General features: G+C 56.7%; 1 pseudogene across 1 annotated transcript; it reads right to left on the minus strand.

Annotated features, from left to right (window-relative positions):
• Positions 1-9,938: 9,938 nt before the first annotated feature.
• On the minus strand, positions 9,939-12,157 carry LOC308352119 (histo-blood group ABO system transferase-like; annotated as a pseudogene). Its single transcript has 2 exons — positions 12,098-12,157; positions 9,939-10,589 (listed from the first exon to the last, which is right to left on the minus strand). The product of its transcript is annotated as a histo-blood group ABO system transferase-like (transcript).
• Between the last annotated feature and the right edge of the window lie 6,160 nt (positions 12,158-18,317).

The following is an 18,317-nucleotide window of genomic DNA, read 5'->3' on the forward strand; positions in this document are numbered from 1 at the left end:
GGTGTAGGGCCAGGAGCAAGGACTGAGCTCAGAGCACCCAGCAGGTGGACTGCTGGGGAGATGTCCCAGCGAGGGCTCCTTCCTGGCTGTAGCTTCTCTGGGAGGCCCTGGGCTGAGCTCTGTCTCTGCAAAGGCACGTAAACATGTTCTTCGTTCCAGGATCTCCAACGAAATGAGCCAGGCGGGGGGCTGTCTCTGGAATGTGGGGGCCTGGATACCTGGGTCTAGCTCTGAAGAGCCAGAGCGTGCCCCAGCTTCACCCGCAGCTCCAGAGGAGGGATGGTGCCTGGAGAGACTTCAGCAGGAGACCAGGCACCTGCCCACAGAGAGCCTGACACTGTCTGGGAAGAGCTGGCACTGCCCCTGCCCCACCCCTGCTCCTGCTACGGTTCCTGCCCCTGTCCCTGCCCCTGCCTGCCCCTGCCCCACCCCCGCTTCTGTTCCTGCATCTGTCCCTGCTAGAGCCGCTCCCCCTTCCCCTGCCGCAGCCTGTGCTCCTGCTCTTGCATCTGTCCCTGCTCCTGTCCCTGCCCCGTCTCAACCCCTGCCCCGACTCCTGCTCCTGCGGGGCTCCCAGAGCCACATCCGCAGCCCGCAGCCCTGCTCCTTGCACAACTGTCCCTTGTTCTATCCCCAGAACCCGACGGCCCGCAGGAATGTGTCATCCCCTACCTGTATATTCTTTCTCTGATACATATTAACTTATTTTACCTTTCCATGTTCTGTGTACTGTTTATTATTGGTCTTAAATAAAATTACTTGTTTTCACTTGAACACATGACAAGTGTTAAGCACATTCCCAACGCTGTGCCACCACACCACAGAACACCGCAGCAGCAGGAGAACATCTCCTTCCCCAAAGGAGACCCTGAACCCAAAGCCCTCCCTGCGCATTTCTCCTCCAGCCCGGCCTCTCGCAACACCTAAGTTGCTTTCTCTCTCTGTTCCTTTGCCTGTTCTGGATGTTTCTGTATGTGGAATCACACAATATGTGCCTTTGTGTCTACCCACTTATTTTCAAAGGGGGCTTTTTTTTTTTTTTTTTACTGTGTTCATGTAACATAGAATTTCTTTTATTCGATATTGAGACCCCCAATGGATTAGAAATGAGATGTAATCATAGAGGTCCCTTTAGGCATTATGGGCACAATCTCGGGTTCGAGATCCCTGTTCCTGCTGTGACACCAGCCTGACCCCAGACAGGACATGGCTGGTTTCTCCTGTGGCCCATACAGAAACCAGAGAAAAGCAGAAAGCTGGAAGACACACCACAGAGGGCAAATGCATCGCTCACAACCCAAGGCCAGAGAAAAGTTTCACCTCACTCTGCTCCAAACCAGGTTCCAAGTCATGGGGTTCAACAGGGACAGAGACCAAATGCGTGCAAGTCCAGGGGGGAGGTTAGGCATGCGGGGAGTATGTGTCAGAGATGCGGGAGCTCCCGGGGAAGGACTCTGGCAAAGGAATCCCTATGGAGGCAAGACTTGTCACCCTCAGAGTGGCAGGTGTCTGGTCTGGGGACCGGCAGCCTTGGGGAGAATGTGAAGAACCAGAGGTCCAATGCAGGTCCCCTGGAGAGAAGGATGGCGGGCACCCCTGTCTGGGAAAACAGTGAGCAGCCCCCATCCCAGGCCACAGGGGCACCCATCACCTAGCAGTGCTCGGCCTCAGACTCAGCCCCAGAAACTCTGGCGTGATTTTTCACAGATGCATTGTCAGGAGTGTTCAGCAGAGCGGTGGTGGAGAGAGCAGGGAATGGCACAACACTCATGCCCAAGGAGATGGATGGGATCCATAGTCCCAGTCCTTATGATAGAACGTCCTGTAGCTACTGTCCCAGGGTCGTCCAGGCGCAGGATCCGGGAAGCCCCTCCCGAGACCCGCCTCCTGCCACCCTGCTCCTGGGAACATTCAGAATTGTTTGAGGAGGTGGAGAGGATCCAGGGGACAGCAGGGCCAAGGAGAAGGAAGGTCAGCACGGGGAGGACAGATGGACGTGCCCTGAGCCACCATCCAGGGCCCAGGCTGTGATGCCCTCGGACCTCACCCCAAATATCTCCTGATGTACAGACCCAACTTCTGCACTTTCACTGCCTCCTTCCCTACCTCATTTATTCACTCCCTCGTTCATTTCCCCCCTCACCTCCCCCTCCGTCCCTCCCTTCCCTCCCCCACCCCATCCCCCCTCCCTCCCATCCCCCCTCCCTCACTCTCATCCTCCCTCACTCCCACCCTGGCATTCTCCTTCTCTGCCTCCCTTTCTCCCTCAGTCCCCCCCCCCACACATCAATCCCTCCCTCTTCCCCTCCCTTCCTCTTTCCTTCCTTCCCTCTTTTCTCTCCCTCCCTCCATACCCTCCCTCCCTCATGCCTTCCTTCATTCAGCAAAAGGTCTGGGGTCCCTGCTCTGTACTGAGCACTGGGGCTTCATCAGTGAGCACCCCCAACCCACGTGGTCATGTCCACTGTGGGAGGTGATTGGGGGGGCGGCTAGCAGTGGTGATGAGCGCCAGGATTCCGCTCCCAAAAACAGAGGCCGGTTGCACAAAGAAAAGAAAGGAGAGAACCATGCTTAGCACTTCCTCTAGAAAAATCCAGTCCTTAAAAGTGATGAAAACTAAATATATCCTAGACTTCACGCAGTGTGTCGACTGGGGGTTGTGACAACTTTTCTGCCCAAATGACAGCGTTTCAGCCAACATCTCCAGGCCTCCCGAGTTTTCCCAGGGGCCTCTGCGATCCTCTGACTCTTCCACCGACCCCCTGAGGAAGTTCTGTCCTGTCGTCTTGTCTCCTGCCTTTTCTGCGACGCTTCTGTGGTCCCCCCTCCCCCCACCAGGGCCACCCTCGTCAGGATTCCCCATGCCCGTTGGCTGGGTGCCCACATCCCACACTGGGCTCCATGAGCCCTATGCTTTGTGCAAGGCCTGTGCGCTCCCTCTGGGGTCACCTGGCATCTCCCTTGAAGCGGCCTGCATCTCCCTGCACTGGGTCTCCTCTGACGAGTCTGTGAGGCCTGCCTGTGCCCATGTCACGGGCATGGAGCGCGAGTCCAGAAGGTCCAGACGACCCGTTCCCAGTCCCGGAGTGTGGACCCTGCGCCGAGAGTGGTCTCTGAGCAGAGAAGGAGTTGGGTTCAGGGAGCCTGAGGAAGGACGTGGCACAGTGAGCCCCCAGGAAGAAAATGAGCATCGTAGGGGCCTGGCGCTCAGGCCTGCTGGGAGACCACGTCCCACCCACACTGCATCTGTCCCCAGGGCTGGAGGTCGTCGGGGTGTCCACCCTCCCAGGCTGCAGGCTGGCAGTGACTGGCAGGGGAGGGGCACGGCTGGAGCAGGAGAGAGCCCTCAGGCAGAGAAGGGGAAGGCCCTCCCCCAGCAGCAGGTGCACTGGGGTGGACTAGGGTGGGGGGCATCGGCGGACAGCAGTGTCTGCAGCTGGGGTCTCCACACAGGCCCTCTCCTGAGGCTCAGCACAAGCTTGTCGGGATGGCCTGTGCTCCCAAACACAAAGTCTGGCCTAGGACCTCCCCTCAAGCTCCAATTGCCAATCCTTTGTACTCAGCTCATGCACAAGAAATGGCCAGTAGTTGAGGTGGTGTTGGGCGCACAGAGATGTGATTTTCTGGCCCACACTCTAACATTGCTGGCATTTTAAAGATGTCAGGGCTTTGATTCAAAAACAGTAGAATGCTGGGGACCCCACACAGCTTTCTGGAAACCTGCTTCTGTGCCTTGCAACCCTCCCATCCCATCAGCTCTGCTCAGAAGCCCTCCAGGCCACAGACCCATGGTCTCGGGTCCTCAGACAGCCCAGCGATCCAGGTAGGCCAGCAGGACACACTGCGGATTCCAGCTAATCCCCTCCCAGAAAGTGAGGGTGCTGCTGGACGAGCTGTCCAGAAACAGCCAGGTCCGGGTCCCAGGAAGACACCACAGGCACAGGAGTAACTGACGAGCATCTGAAGGTCAGGTAGGGACAGTGGGAATCTCGGGTGGTTTTGCCTGGGGGCAGCTCCCGTCCCCCCTAAACCCTCAGTGTGATGGCTCCACCGCGGGATGGGGGAGGGACCATGCCTAGAGGACACGCGGCTCCATTGTCAGAGGTCACCAACTTGATCTGTGCACAGGTGGGGAAACCCGGCCACACACCAAAGAATTTCTGGAAACAGGGGCCATCTTAGTGGCAGCCAACCTGGGAGGTCAGCCTTCCAGCTGCCTGAGGTGGGATCAAGCCACAGACCAGCACACTAGCCAGAAATGGAAGGAGAAGCAGTTTTCATTTCAACAGTTTCTGAGTTACTGGTTTGTTCCTACGGTTAGTATACTATGCGGGGCCTTGAAAATGTTCTCCTCATGTTCTTCTGCTGGAGAGGTGCTTGAAAAATCTCTGGCTTACAGGTAAAACCATCCAGAATTGACCTTGGTTGGCACAGCCATCATGCTGGGAAAAGTATAGAGTTTCGCCCAAATACTAAAAATAGAACTCCTATATGATCCCACTACCTGGGTAGACAATTGCAGGAAATAAAGTCAGTTTCTCAAAGATCCGTACACTCTCACCCAATGTCCTAGAGGAGGGGTGGCCACCCTTAGCAATAGGGCACCCACGTGGGAAGTCGTAGGCAACCCTCCCCTGGAGGCAGGTGCCTCCCTGGACAAGGGGCTCCCCCAGGGCTGGGCCGTCTCCACAGCAGCACACTCAATGTCCTGGATACTAGGAGGAGACGGACAGCACCAGGCCAGTGAGCATCAGGACACACTGCCCCAAATACAGCACCCTGGCAAATTAAATACAGAAACTGAGAGAACTGTGCATACAGCAGAGGCAGGAAGGTCCCTCTGATCCCCAGCCGTCAGCCCTTCTTCCCTGAAGCAGGTCGGAATACTCCCCTGGGGACTTTCTCTCCCCAGACCACAGGGAGGACGTGCTGATCACCCGAGTCAAGGAATTTAGGGCCACAAAGGCTGTAGGAACAAACCTGGTTAAACTAACCTTTATCTTCCTAGTTACTTTTTTACCGTTGACCAGCCCTAGCTCAAACCCCTGCGTCTCAATTCTTCATGCGTTGATTGTTTCTTTGCCTAAAATGTAGAACTGTCTGCTCCGGTTGCCTCTGCTGGTCTCCATGCTCTTGTGAGGCTCCCCCAGAAAAATCCATACACTCTGCCAGCTTTTCTCCTGTTCTTCTGTCTTTGTCAGTTTCCAGACCCAGGCAGGGACCTGAAGAGGAGTTGAAGAAAACTTTCTTCTCTTGCAGCCCAGGGGGAGGGGGGGTTAGGGGGGTGGTGGCAGCTGGAGTCAGGAAAACCCATCCCGTCTTCCTGACCTTGGTCAAAGCCGCCCTCTGCTGGGAAGCAGCACAGGGCTGCGCGTGGCCTGGGGAGCCCCGGAGAGGCAGGGGGAACATGTAGGAAGCGCCCTGACCCCCCGCCGGGGGACGTGGCCCCACTGACAAGTCCAGGGTGTGATGATGAATATTCTGATGGAAGCATCCCGAATATCAGACCTTCCCCACCCCAGGCTTCATCATTGCTGTTCATTGTGGTTGCTGCTGTTGGCTTAGTGGCTTTTCTGAGCTAACTTTGTCCAGTCTGTGTTCTGTGCTGTGTGTGGCCGCTGATCCCCCGTGCTGTGAACTTCGTGGTCAGCCAGTGGCTGGGCAGAGGGGTCACCCGTGCTTCCGAGCTACGGCTACAGACTGGAGGGCCCCACAGCCTCCTCCTCAGGTTTGAATAGTCTGCTCGAGCGGCTCATGGAACTCAGGGAAACACGTTACTTACTAGATGACCCGTTCATTCAAAGGACGGAGCTCAGGACCAGGCAGCTGGGAACAACGAGCAGGGCAAGGTGTGTAGCAGAGGCTCAGAGCAACCCCGCTCTCAGAGGGAAAGAGGCCTTTACCCCCTGCACTCTGACCTTCGTCTGTACTTCCGAACTGATGATGTCCCTCCTTCCGGCTCCTCTGTTAACTCAGTCACCAAAACAAGCCCTCAAGCTATAACCACTGCCTGACACCAGCAAGACCCTGCATGATGGACCCCAAGACAATGACTGACCGGAACATTACTGACCCCCTGCACCTGCCCACAGAGCTCTGTCCTAGACTTTCCTCATATAAAAGCGCAGGAGTGTTTTCAGCACCTTGAGACCACGCCAGTCCTCGGCCTTCTGGTGTCAGTGGCACTGAAACACATTCCTTTCCCGTGTCACCACCACTCGTCTCTCTGCCTTTGGATCTGGGACACTGCGGACAGTGCAGTGTAGCAAGTCAAATCCCAGTCCTGCCCCTCCCCAGGGTTCACCGCCGCTGCTGCTCTCGCTGCAGTTCTGCTGTGGCTCAGTGACAGTTCTCAACTGATTTTGTCGAATCTGTATCCCTCGTCGTGTGTGGCCACGGAAGTGTCTGGTCTGTGAAAGTAGTGCTCAACTGTCGACTGGGTGAGATTTCCTTAAACATCTGGAAACCGCCCTCCTTCTGGGAAAAAAAAAAAAAAAAAAACAACCTTCCAGTCCTTGCAGATGGGGAGGAGGGCTCTGGGGGCACGGGTGTCGGGATACACCTTCAGCACCAGCCAGGCCTCTTAGCACCCTGCCTTGGCCTTCGTTTCCTACTTGCCGAGTCTGACAATCACCAGAGGGCAGAGCCTAGGGCCTTCTCAGGTCGGCCCTGAGCGGGCACCCAGCCCACACATGCAGTGTCCCGGGGGCTCGGGAATAGGTCAGAGCTTCCAGGCCCTTCTTCCCTAAAGCTCCTCATCACTCGGCCTTTCTTCCAGTGATTCTGCTCGGTTTCTATTGCCCCAACTCTTGTCTATAGCCCTAGGCAGCAGAGACTCTCATATGCCTTTAAATGGTTTGGACATCGAATGTCCCCCAGTAGTGGGAGAGTTGGTGGAAAGCAACAAGTCCCCTCACTAGTGGGAGAGTTGGTGGAAAGCAACAAGTCACAGAGGAATCCAAGGGTCTGGACTAGGTGTGTCCCTCTCCTGAGATGGGGACATCTGTGAGAAGAGCAGGTGGCCGGCTGGTGGGGAGGGGGTGTGCAGGCACCTGAAGTGCACAGGACAGATGGGGTAGGTGAGGCCAAGACCCCCGGGGTGTGTTCCCGCCTCTGGGCTGAACTGGTCTTCAAAGCTGCACAGTGGTTGGGATCATCTTCAGGCTGAGGAGGAAAATGAGGGGAGCAGAGGGGACTGAGGAGGCTTGGCTTAGACAGGAAAGGGCTGAGCCATTCCTTTGGGGGAAAGGTGTGTCAGTTCCAGGCTCATGTGGACAGAACTTGAGCCCACGGCGCTCCGTGAAATAAGCCAGTCCCTAAACGACTGATACTAGAGGAGCCCACTAGTGAGGGACAGAGAGTGCTCCAACTCCTAGAGGTGGAAGGAGCTGCTGGGGGCCGGGGCTGGGGAGGGGAATGGGGATTCGGGTCTCATGGGTAGAGGTTCAGCTTGGGATGATGAAGAAGCGGCGGTGGTGGACGGAGGTGGCAGGGGCAGAACAGTGAGAGTATTTATCGCCACTGAACTGGACCCTGGAACGTGCTTAACAGTACCAGTTGTACGTCAGTTCCAGCACAGTAGGAAAGAAGTGAGTCAGGAGGACGGGGCCATCGCAAGTCCCAGGAGGGCAGGGGTCCTGTATCTTAGTTCTCACTCACGCTCTGCGCCTTGCTGGAGCTCACAGCAGGCACTCAGTGAATGCTCGCTAAGACGCCGTGCAGGCAGATGAGGGCACAAGTGCAGACCCACCAGTGGGCACCAAGGAATCCCAGTGGGACGTGCATCCAGACTGAGTGAGCACCCACATTTCACAAGCGCCAGCACAGAAATAGCCATTTAAAACCAAGGCAGGTGACTGTAAGCTGTATTACAAAGCTGTGATCATCAAGACAGTATGGTATCGGTACAAAAACAGACATAGATCAGTGGAACAGAATGGAGAACCCAGAAATGGACCCTCAACTTTATGGTCAACTAATCTTCAACAAAGCAGGAAAGAATGTCCAATGGAAAAAGACAGTCTCCTCAGTAAATGGTGCTGGGAACACAGGACAGCCACATGCAGAAGAATGAAACTGAACCGTTTCCTTACACCGTACACCAAAATAGACTCCAAATGGATGAAAGACCTCAAGGTGAGACAGGAATCCATCCAAATCCTTGAGGAGAACTCAGGCAGCAACCTCTTTGACCTCAGCCACAGCAATTTCTTGCTAGACACGTCTCCAAGGCAAGGGAAACAGAAGCAAAAATGAATTGTTGGGATTTCATCAAGATAGGAAGCTTTTACACAACAAATGAAACAGTCAACAAAACCAAAAGACAACAAAAAGAAGGAGAGAAGATATTTTCAAGTGACATATCAGATAAAGGGCTTGTATCCAAAATCTAGAGAGAACTTATCAAACTCAACACCCACAGAACAAATAATCCAATCAAGAGATAGGACGAAGACAGGAACAGACATTTCTCCAAAGAAGATAGCCAAATGGCCCACAGACATATAAAAAAGGGCTCAGCAGCCCTCAACAGGAGGGAAATACAAGTTAAAACTATGAGATACCACCTCACACCAGTTAGAATGGCTAAAATTAACAAGACAGGAAACAACAAGTGTTGGCGAGGTTGTGGAGAAAAGAGAACTTTCATACACTGTTGGCAGGAATGCAAGCCGGTGCAGCCACTCTGGAAAACAGTGTGGAGCTTCCTCAATGAATTGAAAATAGAGCTTCCCTACGCCCCAGCAACTGCACGCCTGGATATTTACCCCAGTGATACAGATGTAGTGAAAAGAAGGGCCACCTGCACCCCAATGTTCATAGCAGCAATGGCCACAATAGCCAAATTGTGGAAAGAGCCTAGATGTCCTTCAACAGATGAATGGATAAAGAAGATGTGGTCCATATATACAGTGGAGTACTACTCAGCCATCAGAGAGGATGAATACCCACATTTGCATAGACATGGATGGAACTAGAGGGAATTATACTGAATGAAATAAGTCAAGCAGAGAAAGACAGTTATCATATGGTTTCACTCATATGTGGAACATAAGGAATAGTGTGGAGGACCATAGGGGAAGGGAGGGAAAACTAAATGGGAAGAAATCAGAGAGGGAGACAAACCATAAGAGACTCTGGACTCTGGGAACCAAACTGAGGGTGACAGAAGGGAGGGGGTGGGGGGATGGGGTAGCTGGGTGGCAGGTATTAAGGAGGGCACATGCTGTGATGAGCACTGGGTGTTATAGGCAACTAATGAATCACTGAACACATTAAAATCTATTGATACACTATATGTTGGCAAAGAATTTAAATTTTAAAAATTAAATTAAATAAAAAATTAAACCAAGGCAGAAACCATACATAACCCAGAGGGCTCCGTGCTCCTGGAGGCTGAGCTACTGGCCACAGCCAAGGCCTCTGGCGGTCAGGGGACTGGGGATCTGACAGGTGGCTCTGCACAGCCCGCACCCTGAAGCCCCATGGCCCTGGCAAGGTGCAGGGACTGGGAGGGAAGATTTGGCCAGAGGCTATCCTGGCTCCCCAGCTGCTGCAGGACCACACCCACCCCCCAGGCAGTGTCTGTCTAGGAAACCTTTTCCCTAGATGGTTCTAAAGATGTTTGCTCAGCCTTGACACAGAAAAACATCTGACATAAAACTGGAGCCATTCACAGCTGCAAATGACCCAGAAGTTATCAGAACGTAGTGACCACGAAGAGAAGACCTTGTGTCCCCAGGCAGGCCTCCTGTGTGCGGGTGCATCTGGGGGCCCTGGACATGTCCGTGTGCGCAGAGCTGGGCTCCACAGTCTCCCTTGAGGGGACAGGAGTAGGAACCTGCTCTGACAGCTCTGCTCAGGACGGCACCCTCCGAAGGACAGGACAGCCCCTCATGAGTCCCAGATGTCCTGCTGATTCCTGGGCATGGCCCGAATCACAGCTTCTTCATGGGGGGTGGGGTGCAGGGAGGGCAGCCCGGCTGCTGCGGGTCCCACAGGTCCTCCGGGGATAGCTGGGCTTGTGGTCCAGCAGGTACCTGTTCAAATGGCTCTCATCACACCACACAACCCCAATCCCATTGGCCAGGTCGACCCCCAACGCCTGGTGACAGGCCAGGGTCAGTCGGTAAACCTCCACCACCAACCCCCCCAAAAAGGCCCCCGTGTAGTAAATGTTGCCCTGGTCCCGGGGGATATGGGCCTGGGACAGTGGCCGGCACTGGTAGCTGAAGTCTTCAAGGGACACCCAGTGGAAACTGGGATGCAGGGTGCCAAAGAGGGGGGACAGGATCTCCATGCCCACATGGTCACAGAACGTCATGTTCACATCCGCACACACCAGGTCGTCCATCTCACGGAGGAAGCGCTGCTCACAGAGGCAGGTGACCATCGCCATGCGCTGCACGGACATCCTGCAGTGCGGGGCGCCAGAGACCTCGAGGACCACCACCCTCCAGCCTTCCCGGGGTGGGGGGAGGGCACGCGGGCCTGGCAGCCCGCTGGTCAGTGAAGACCCAGTAGGTGACCCAGTGTCCCACCATGATGGGCTTCTGTACCCTCTGTAGGAACAGGTCCAGGAAGACCACCTACCTACAGGGACGAGGGACAAGGAGGAGGGACCCGGAGGAGGGTCACTGTCAGAGGCTGGTGGCAGGACCCCAGAGCTGGGGCCCACGGACGTGTGCACCTTCTTCACAGGGGCAGGTCCTGTGCTGCTGTAACCAATAGCTGCTCTCCCAGCCTGTCCCAAGCAAGTCTGCTCATGGGGCCTCCCTACCTTCTGCTCCCAGAGATGGGGGCCATCGGCACCCCATCATGCAAAGGGTAGCCTGAGGCTTCAGAGTCAGGAAACCAACCCCACAGTCAGCATGCTGGAGCCAGGAACACTCTCCCTGTGCCAAGTTCCCAGGCAAACCCTGCAGGTGCCCTCCCCTGGCCGAGCCCCTGCCAGGAGAGGAGCACCTTGCGGCACAGCCTTCCTTTCTATGCCCTACAGACTGGCTAGCATCAGCACGGCTGGCCTCCTGCCCCACTTGGCTTGGAGTGGGCTGTCGCTGACCCCCACAGAGCTGTCTCCACCACCATAGGGTCCTCCCGTGAAGGCTACGGGGCCTCTTGCTGACAAGGTCCATCAGTCAACCACTGCTACTCCTAGGGCCACCCTCGAACTCCCCCAGATCAGAAACCAGGTCCAACCCATGGGCAGGGAAGGGGAAAGAGGGCCGCTGGAAGAAGAGGGGGCTTGCTTAGGCCCAGCCATGAATCCAAGAGTGGAAGCTTTCAGGTCCAGGTCTACATCTCCCCAACCCCCAGAAGTTGGAAGTCTTGTCTCTCTGAGGGGACTGCCTGTGGGGACAGCAGGTCCCCCATTGTCAGCAAGGTGGTGAGCCCCTCCGAGACTGATTTTTTAAAGGTTTTATTTATTTACTTGACAGAGAGAGAAAGAGCTAGAGAGGGAACACAAGCTGGGGGAGTGCGAGAGGGAGAAGCATGCTCCCCGCTGAGCAGGGAACCCGACATGGTGGGGTTCGATACCAGGACCCAAGGATCATGGCCTGAGCTGATGGCAGATGCTTACTGACTGAGCCACCCAGGCGCCTTGAGACTGATTTTTTCACACAGGCATGAAGGCTACTTCCCTGTGCCTGCCCCATTCCTGGCATCTTAGTAAATCACTCCCACAGGGAAAGTGGGACACTACATTTAAATAAGGGACAAGGCTACCCACACCCAACAGAGACAAGTTAGGTCACCGGGGGGCAAATCCAGGTCCAGCCAATGAGGGAACAAGTCAGACATGAAGCAGGGAGAGAGGAGAGTGCTCCGGGCAGAGAGAATGTAAAGGCTTAGAGTCAGGCCCGAGGCACATGTGGGATGACACACACCTGGGAGGCCCATGGGGTGGGGGGGATATGATGGGAGAGGTGAGGCTGGAGAGGACAGACACCTGGGGAGCAGATCACAGAGAGGCTCAAAAGTTACGTTCCAAAAAGATCACTCTGGTTACCGGAGAACAATGGGCTCTGTACAGCGGAGGACAGGGAGACCCTAACCCTAAGCCTTAACCCTAACCCCACCCTAACCCTAACCAAACATCACGCTCAGTTTTGAAGACTGACAGGCTCTGCTCTGAAATCGCAAACAAGTCCATCATGCCGGCTTCCACTCCTTGCTCAGTATTGTACAGAAAGCTCTGCCCAGAACAATAAGACAGGAAATAGGGAATCCACATGTGAGAGGAAACAGTAGAACTAGGTCTATTCAGAGACCAGAGACGGCAGCATCTTATCCACAGAGCTTCCTTAAGAATCAACCAAAAATGATCACAGCCAGTTCCCTAATCCTGCAAATTTACAGGACTAAATATCAATGCACAGAAATCTCTCTTGTTTGTATACACTAGCAATGAACCATCCAAAATGAACTTTAAGAAAACAATTCCGTTTTAGGGATCAACACTGACCAAATACTTAAGAACAGATGTCATCAAGGCGTACGTCTCGTACACCGAATGTTACAAAACATTGCTGAAAGCAAGCAAGGGAAACCTAAATCAGCCTGAGGAAGGACACCCCCTGGTGATGGAAAGACGTACTATTGATAAGACGGCAACAGTACACAATGCGAAGTGGAAATTCAATACGCTCCCAAGAAATTTCACTTTTGGGAAGAAATGCACAAGCTAACTGTAACAGTTAAATGGAATTTTAAGGGACCACAAGATAACCAAAACCATCTTGGAAAAGAAAATCAAAGGGGAAAGGTCATTCTTCCAAAGTTCAATCTTAATACAAAGCAATAGTAAATAAAACATTATGATACAGTCGTAAAGGTATGTATACACCCTGAAACTAAGTTTACAAAAATTTTTAAATAAACAAAACAATTTTTTTCAAGAATGCATACAGATCAGTGGGATTTAACTGAGAGCCCAGAAATAAACCCCTTCATCTATGGTCCTCTGAATTTTGACAAGGGTGGACAACACTACACTGGGGAGACAGAATGGTCTTTTTAATGAAGGGTGCTAGACAATTGGCTACCCATGTACCGAGGAATGGAAATGGACCCTTACCTCACACGACCTATACACATTAGCTCAAGGGGCGCCTGGGTGGCTCAGTGGGTTAAACCTCTGCCTTTGGCTTGGCTCATGATCCTGGGGTCCTGGGATGGAGCCCTCTGTTGGGCTCAGTGGGGAGCCTGCTTCTCTCTCTCTCTCTCTCTCTCTCTGTGACTACTTGTGATCTCTGTCAAATAAATAAATAAAATCTTAAAATAAATAAATAAATAAATAAATAAAATGGACGAAGGACTTGGATAGACCCTTCTCCAGAGAAATCACAGAAATGGTGAAAAGCACATGAATAGATGTTAAACATCATCCGTCTTTATGGAAATGAGGATTCAAACCAGTTAGATGTCCTTTTACACAGAATCACTCTGATCAAGAAAACTGAAAGTAATAAAAGGATGTTGGGAAACTGAAACCCTTAACCCTCCCTTGTGAAAAATGGTGCAGTCTAGGAATAAAACAGTTTGTCATTTACTCAGAGATCAAAGCAGAACTACCATAGGGTTCAACAACTGCACTCCTAGATGTATCCCCCCAAAATTGAAAACACGGGTTCAAACAAACAAAAAACGCGCAGGAATATTCAAGCCGCGGGGATCCCGAGAGACAAAACCCAGAAACGATGCCAATGTCCATCCATGGGGAAAAGGACAAACAAAAGGAGGTAGATCCATAAACCTTGTTCCGCCCCATGAAGGGATAAGGTAAAATGGTTCATTTGCGGGAAAAACTGTGGTGGTTCCTTAAAACATTAAGCACAGAATTCCAGTGCAGCCTATATGCCCCCAAATAGAAAGGAGAACCGCCCTTATTCAGAGCAGCATTTCCCACGGCAGCGGGAGGGGGAAGCCACCCAAGCGGCCACGGACGGACGACGGACGGACGACGGACGGACAAACTGCGGTTCCTGGCCGCGGCACCGACTCACCCTAAGAGCGAAGCAGGTTCTGACGCGGCCGCAGCGCGGCGGAGCCCAAGTCCTCGCGCTGAGCGAGGTCAGCCCGCAGGGGAGGACGGACGCGGGAGGACCCCGCTCGGAGGGCGCGTCGGGACCCAACGCCGGCCGGGGCTGCGGGCGAGGGGACAGGACAGCGGGCAGCCGGCCGGGGCTGCGGGCGAGGGGACAGGACAGCGGGCAGCCGGCCGGGGCTGTGGCCGAGGGGACAGGACAGCGGGCAGCCGGCCGGGGCTGCGGCCGAGGGTCAGGGCAGCGGGCAGCCGGCCGGGGCTGCGGGCGAGGGGACAGGACAGCGGGCAGCCGGCCGGGGCTGCGGGCGAGGGTCAGGGCAGCGGGCAGCCGGCCGGGGCTGCGGCCGAGGGTCAGGGCAGCGGGCAACCAGCCGGGGCTGCGGGCGAGGGGACAGGACAGCGGGCAGCCGGCCGGGGCTGCGGCCGAGGGTCAGGACAGCCGGCAGCTGGTGTTCCGAGCGCGGCCTCCCTGGCGGGGACCGGAACGTCCTGGAGAACGAGGTGCCACCGCGGGACGCAGCCGAGGCCGAGCACCGCGCGCCGGAAGGGTCTCAAGGGGTCGGTGCTCCGTTTGCCACCGCGGAAGCGCGGACAGGGGCGGACACGCGCCCCCGCGCCGACGGACACTGAAGACGCCGGGGCCGAGCGCGCGGGAACAGCGCCGAGCCGTGCGCCCCCCGCGCCCCGCAAGCCCGTCGGGTTCCCAAGTCCGGAACGGGCCGGGGCAGCTCCGGAGGGAGAACGCGGCCGAGAGCCGGAGCACGTCGCGGCGGTGCGGCAGGCGGCGCCGCTGACCTGGGCCTGCGGTCTGGGGGCCCCTGCGGGCGCCGGCAGCCGGTCCTCACCTGGGGTTCCGTGGGGGTTCCGCGGGGCCGTGTCCCTGTTGGGGGTCAAACGCCCCGAAGCGGCCCGTGGGCCGCGGCGGACGCGGTTCGGAAGCGACGGCGGGGGCCCTGCGTGCGGCGAGGACGCGTGTCCGTGCGGCGGCGACCCGGTCCCGCAGAGCCGCCGGCGAGCGTCCCCGTCCCCCGAGCCCGGCCTGTCGTGCCCCGGACCCGCCGTCCCGCCCCCGACGCGCCCGCGGAGCCGCCCAGAGCCGGGGCCGCAGCGCGAGGCGACGGGCGGACACTCACGCCTCAGCGGCCGCGGCCGGGAGCGACCGGCGCAGAGAACCCCGGGCCGCCGCGTCCGACAGAGCGAGACTCGCGGAGCCGCGGCCCGGAGGGGACAGGCCGGTCCTCGCGCCGCCGCCGCCGCCCACGGACACGGACACGGACACGGGACGGAGACGCTCGGGCTCGGGAAACACCCGCCGGCCGCGCCGCTCCGGACCCGCGGACTCCGGCCGGCCCCGGCGGGTGTGGACGCGGGAAGGACGCGCGGGGCCGGGCGGGCGGGGCGGGGGCAGCGCGAGCCCCGAGGGGGCGGCCGCGCCGGACCGTCTGAGGAGCCGCGGGAGCCGCGTCCGCGACGCACGGACACAGCCGCGACCCGGGGCGCCTCCGAGCCCGGACAGGGGGACCCCGCAGCCCCGCGCTCCGCCCCGCGGGAGGCCGCCGCGCCGCGCAACCCCACGTCTACACGGCGCGCCCTTCCTCCGGGCGTCCTGCGAGCCCCGCCCCCTCGGCAGCCCCCGTCCGGCGGCTTCTGCTCACCTTCTCCCGTCAGCGTGGACGCGGCCTCACCGTCCCCCACAGCGGTCCCGTCAGCGTGGACGCGGCCTCACCATCCTCCACAGCGCTCCCGTCAGCGTGGACGCGGCCCCACCGACCCCCACAGCGGTCCCGTCAGCGTGGACGCGGCCTCACCGTCCCCCACAGCGGTCCCGTCAGCGTGGACGCCGCCCCGCGTCCCCCACAGCGGTCCCGTCAGCGTGGACGCGGCCTCACCGTCCCCCACAGCGGTCCCGTCAGCGTGGACGCGGCCTCACCGTCCTCCACAGCGGTCCCGTCAGCGTGGACGCGGCCCCACCGACCCCCACAGCGGTCCCGTCAGCGTGGACGCGGCCTCACCGTCCCCCACAGCGGTCCCGTCAGCGTGGACGCCGCCCCGCGTCTCCCACAGCGGTCCCGTCAGCGTAGACGCCGCCCCACCGTCCCCCACAGCGGTCCCGTCAGCGTGGACGCCGCCCCGCGTCTCCCACAGCGGTCCCGTCAGCGTGGACGCGGCCCCACCGTCCCCCACAGCGGTCCCGTCAGCGTGGACGCCGCCCCGCGTCCCCCACAGCGGTCCCGTCAGCGTGGACGCCGCCCCGCGTCCCCCACAGCGGTCCCGTCAGCGTGGACGCCGCCCCGCGTCCCCCACAGCGGTCCCGTCAGCGTGGACGCCGCCCCGCGTCCCCCACAGCGGTCCCGTCAGCATAGGCGCGGCCGCACGTGCTCCAGAAGCCTCCACAGCGGGTCGGGGGAGGCCGGCGGGGTCCCAGCTGCGGCTGCGCGGCCGGCTCGGGCGGGAGCTGCGGTCCGGCGCCCTCTGCAGGCGGAGGAGCGCAGTGCAGGACTGGGGAGCTCGCCCTTCCGCAGAAGCACCTGCTCCCTCCCGGGTCCGCGGAAGCCGTTTCATTCTGGAAACTGCAGCAATATGGAGCCCAGTGCGCCCCGACGTCTCCAAAAATAGCTGAGGAGCAACGAACTGGAAACACTGTGGAATGACGACAGTCCCTGACCCAAACGGGAGCACCGAACATGACCCTGGCCCTGACCCACACTCTGACCTCAACTTACTCTCAAGCCTGGGCCTGACCCAATGCAAGAGCCTAACCCCAGCCCCCAACCCAAACAGTGTTCCCAAGAACCGAAGGTAGAAGCTGCAAATATCCATCAGTGGTGCGTGCATCAACAGTGTGGTGAAGGGTTGGGGTCTGGGTTCAGGGTCAGGCTCCGGTCAGAGTTCTAGATCAGGCTTTGGGCTTAGGGTCAGAGTGAGGATTTAGAGGGAGGGGCGAGGGAACAGTTAGAGTTTAGGGCTTTAGGTTTATGATTTAGGGTTTAAGACTCAGGGCTTAGGAGATAAAGTCCAAATTTGGGGTTGGGTTCATGCTGGGATTTGGGATCAAGGTTCGTGGCTCAGAGTTCTGGTCTAGGGTGTGGGTTCGTGGTTCAGGGCTTGGACCCAGGGCTCAGGTTCAGAGTCCAGGCTTTGGGTTCAATTTTAGGTTTGGGACTGAGGGCTCCAGGTTGGGCTTTAAGGTCAGGTTAGGTTTCAGCGTTAAAGTTAGGGGTTAAGGTTAGGTTTAGGGATGACACATTTTCTTCAGTTGTCATCATGGACCCAAAATTTCTATCTGAAGTTTCGAAATCTGAAATGCATTTCATCTGGGTGTCAGGAGCTCCTTTAGAGTTTAAGGTCTCAGTAACTCCCTACCAATAGCATACTGATCCCAGGGCCTCCCAGTCACCCAGAATTCACTTTTGTCTTGGCTCAAACAAACCCTTGGCAGAGAAGGGTGAGCGGCTCCCAAAGTTGGGATGATTTCACTATGGTAGCGGTATGAATCCAAATATTGTGGACCTGTTCATGGAAAATGAAACAGGAGATGAATAACTGGTCGACTCCTGATTCTTCCACAATAGCAAAGACCGAGTTTCCAATAGAATCTGATAATGTTCCCTAGGAAGGACTACGGTCCTCATTACCAGTACTGAAAGAGGGCCCCCTCCCCTGCTTTAAACTAGGAATCACAGCAGGATATTTCCCACTCTGTGTCAAAAATAAAATTTTACTATTTGGCTGTGCCAGTGTACAATTTGTGGAAGCCCTGACAACGTGTCCCTCTCTCAAATCCGCACCAACACACGGGTAAAATGCAGGCAACGCTGTAATGCACTGCTCGTTGGAATACTGAGTACAAGGAGGGCTATTAGGAGTAATAAAAAGATATCAAATATGAACCTCAGAACAAGCACCCTTGACGGGCACTTAATGAGGATCCCTGACCATGAGATCTAACCTCTCATCCTGTGGAAGTCACCCATAAAAGTCATCACTAACAATAGCCTGCTCACCACTGTAACCACCTCGCCGTTGACCTCTCGGCTTGTAATACACACTGCAACCGCTAGAGACACACTTCTCAGTAGCGGAAGGGGACCTGCCCACTCCCCTTGGACCAACTCTTACAGTGAAGCCAAAAAATCCCACCCCTTGGAAAACCCAGCCATTAGGACACAGTCGCAGAAAGCACACCCAAAACTCAATAAAGGACAGACATCTCGTGAAGCAGATGCTGCAGATCACCCCCATCCCACGAAGTGGCTCTACAGTGGACTCC

Source organism: Martes martes (genome assembly GCF_963455335.1).
Source record: "Martes martes genome assembly, chromosome: 11".
NCBI classification, from domain to species: domain Eukaryota; kingdom Metazoa; phylum Chordata; class Mammalia; order Carnivora; family Mustelidae; genus Martes; species Martes martes.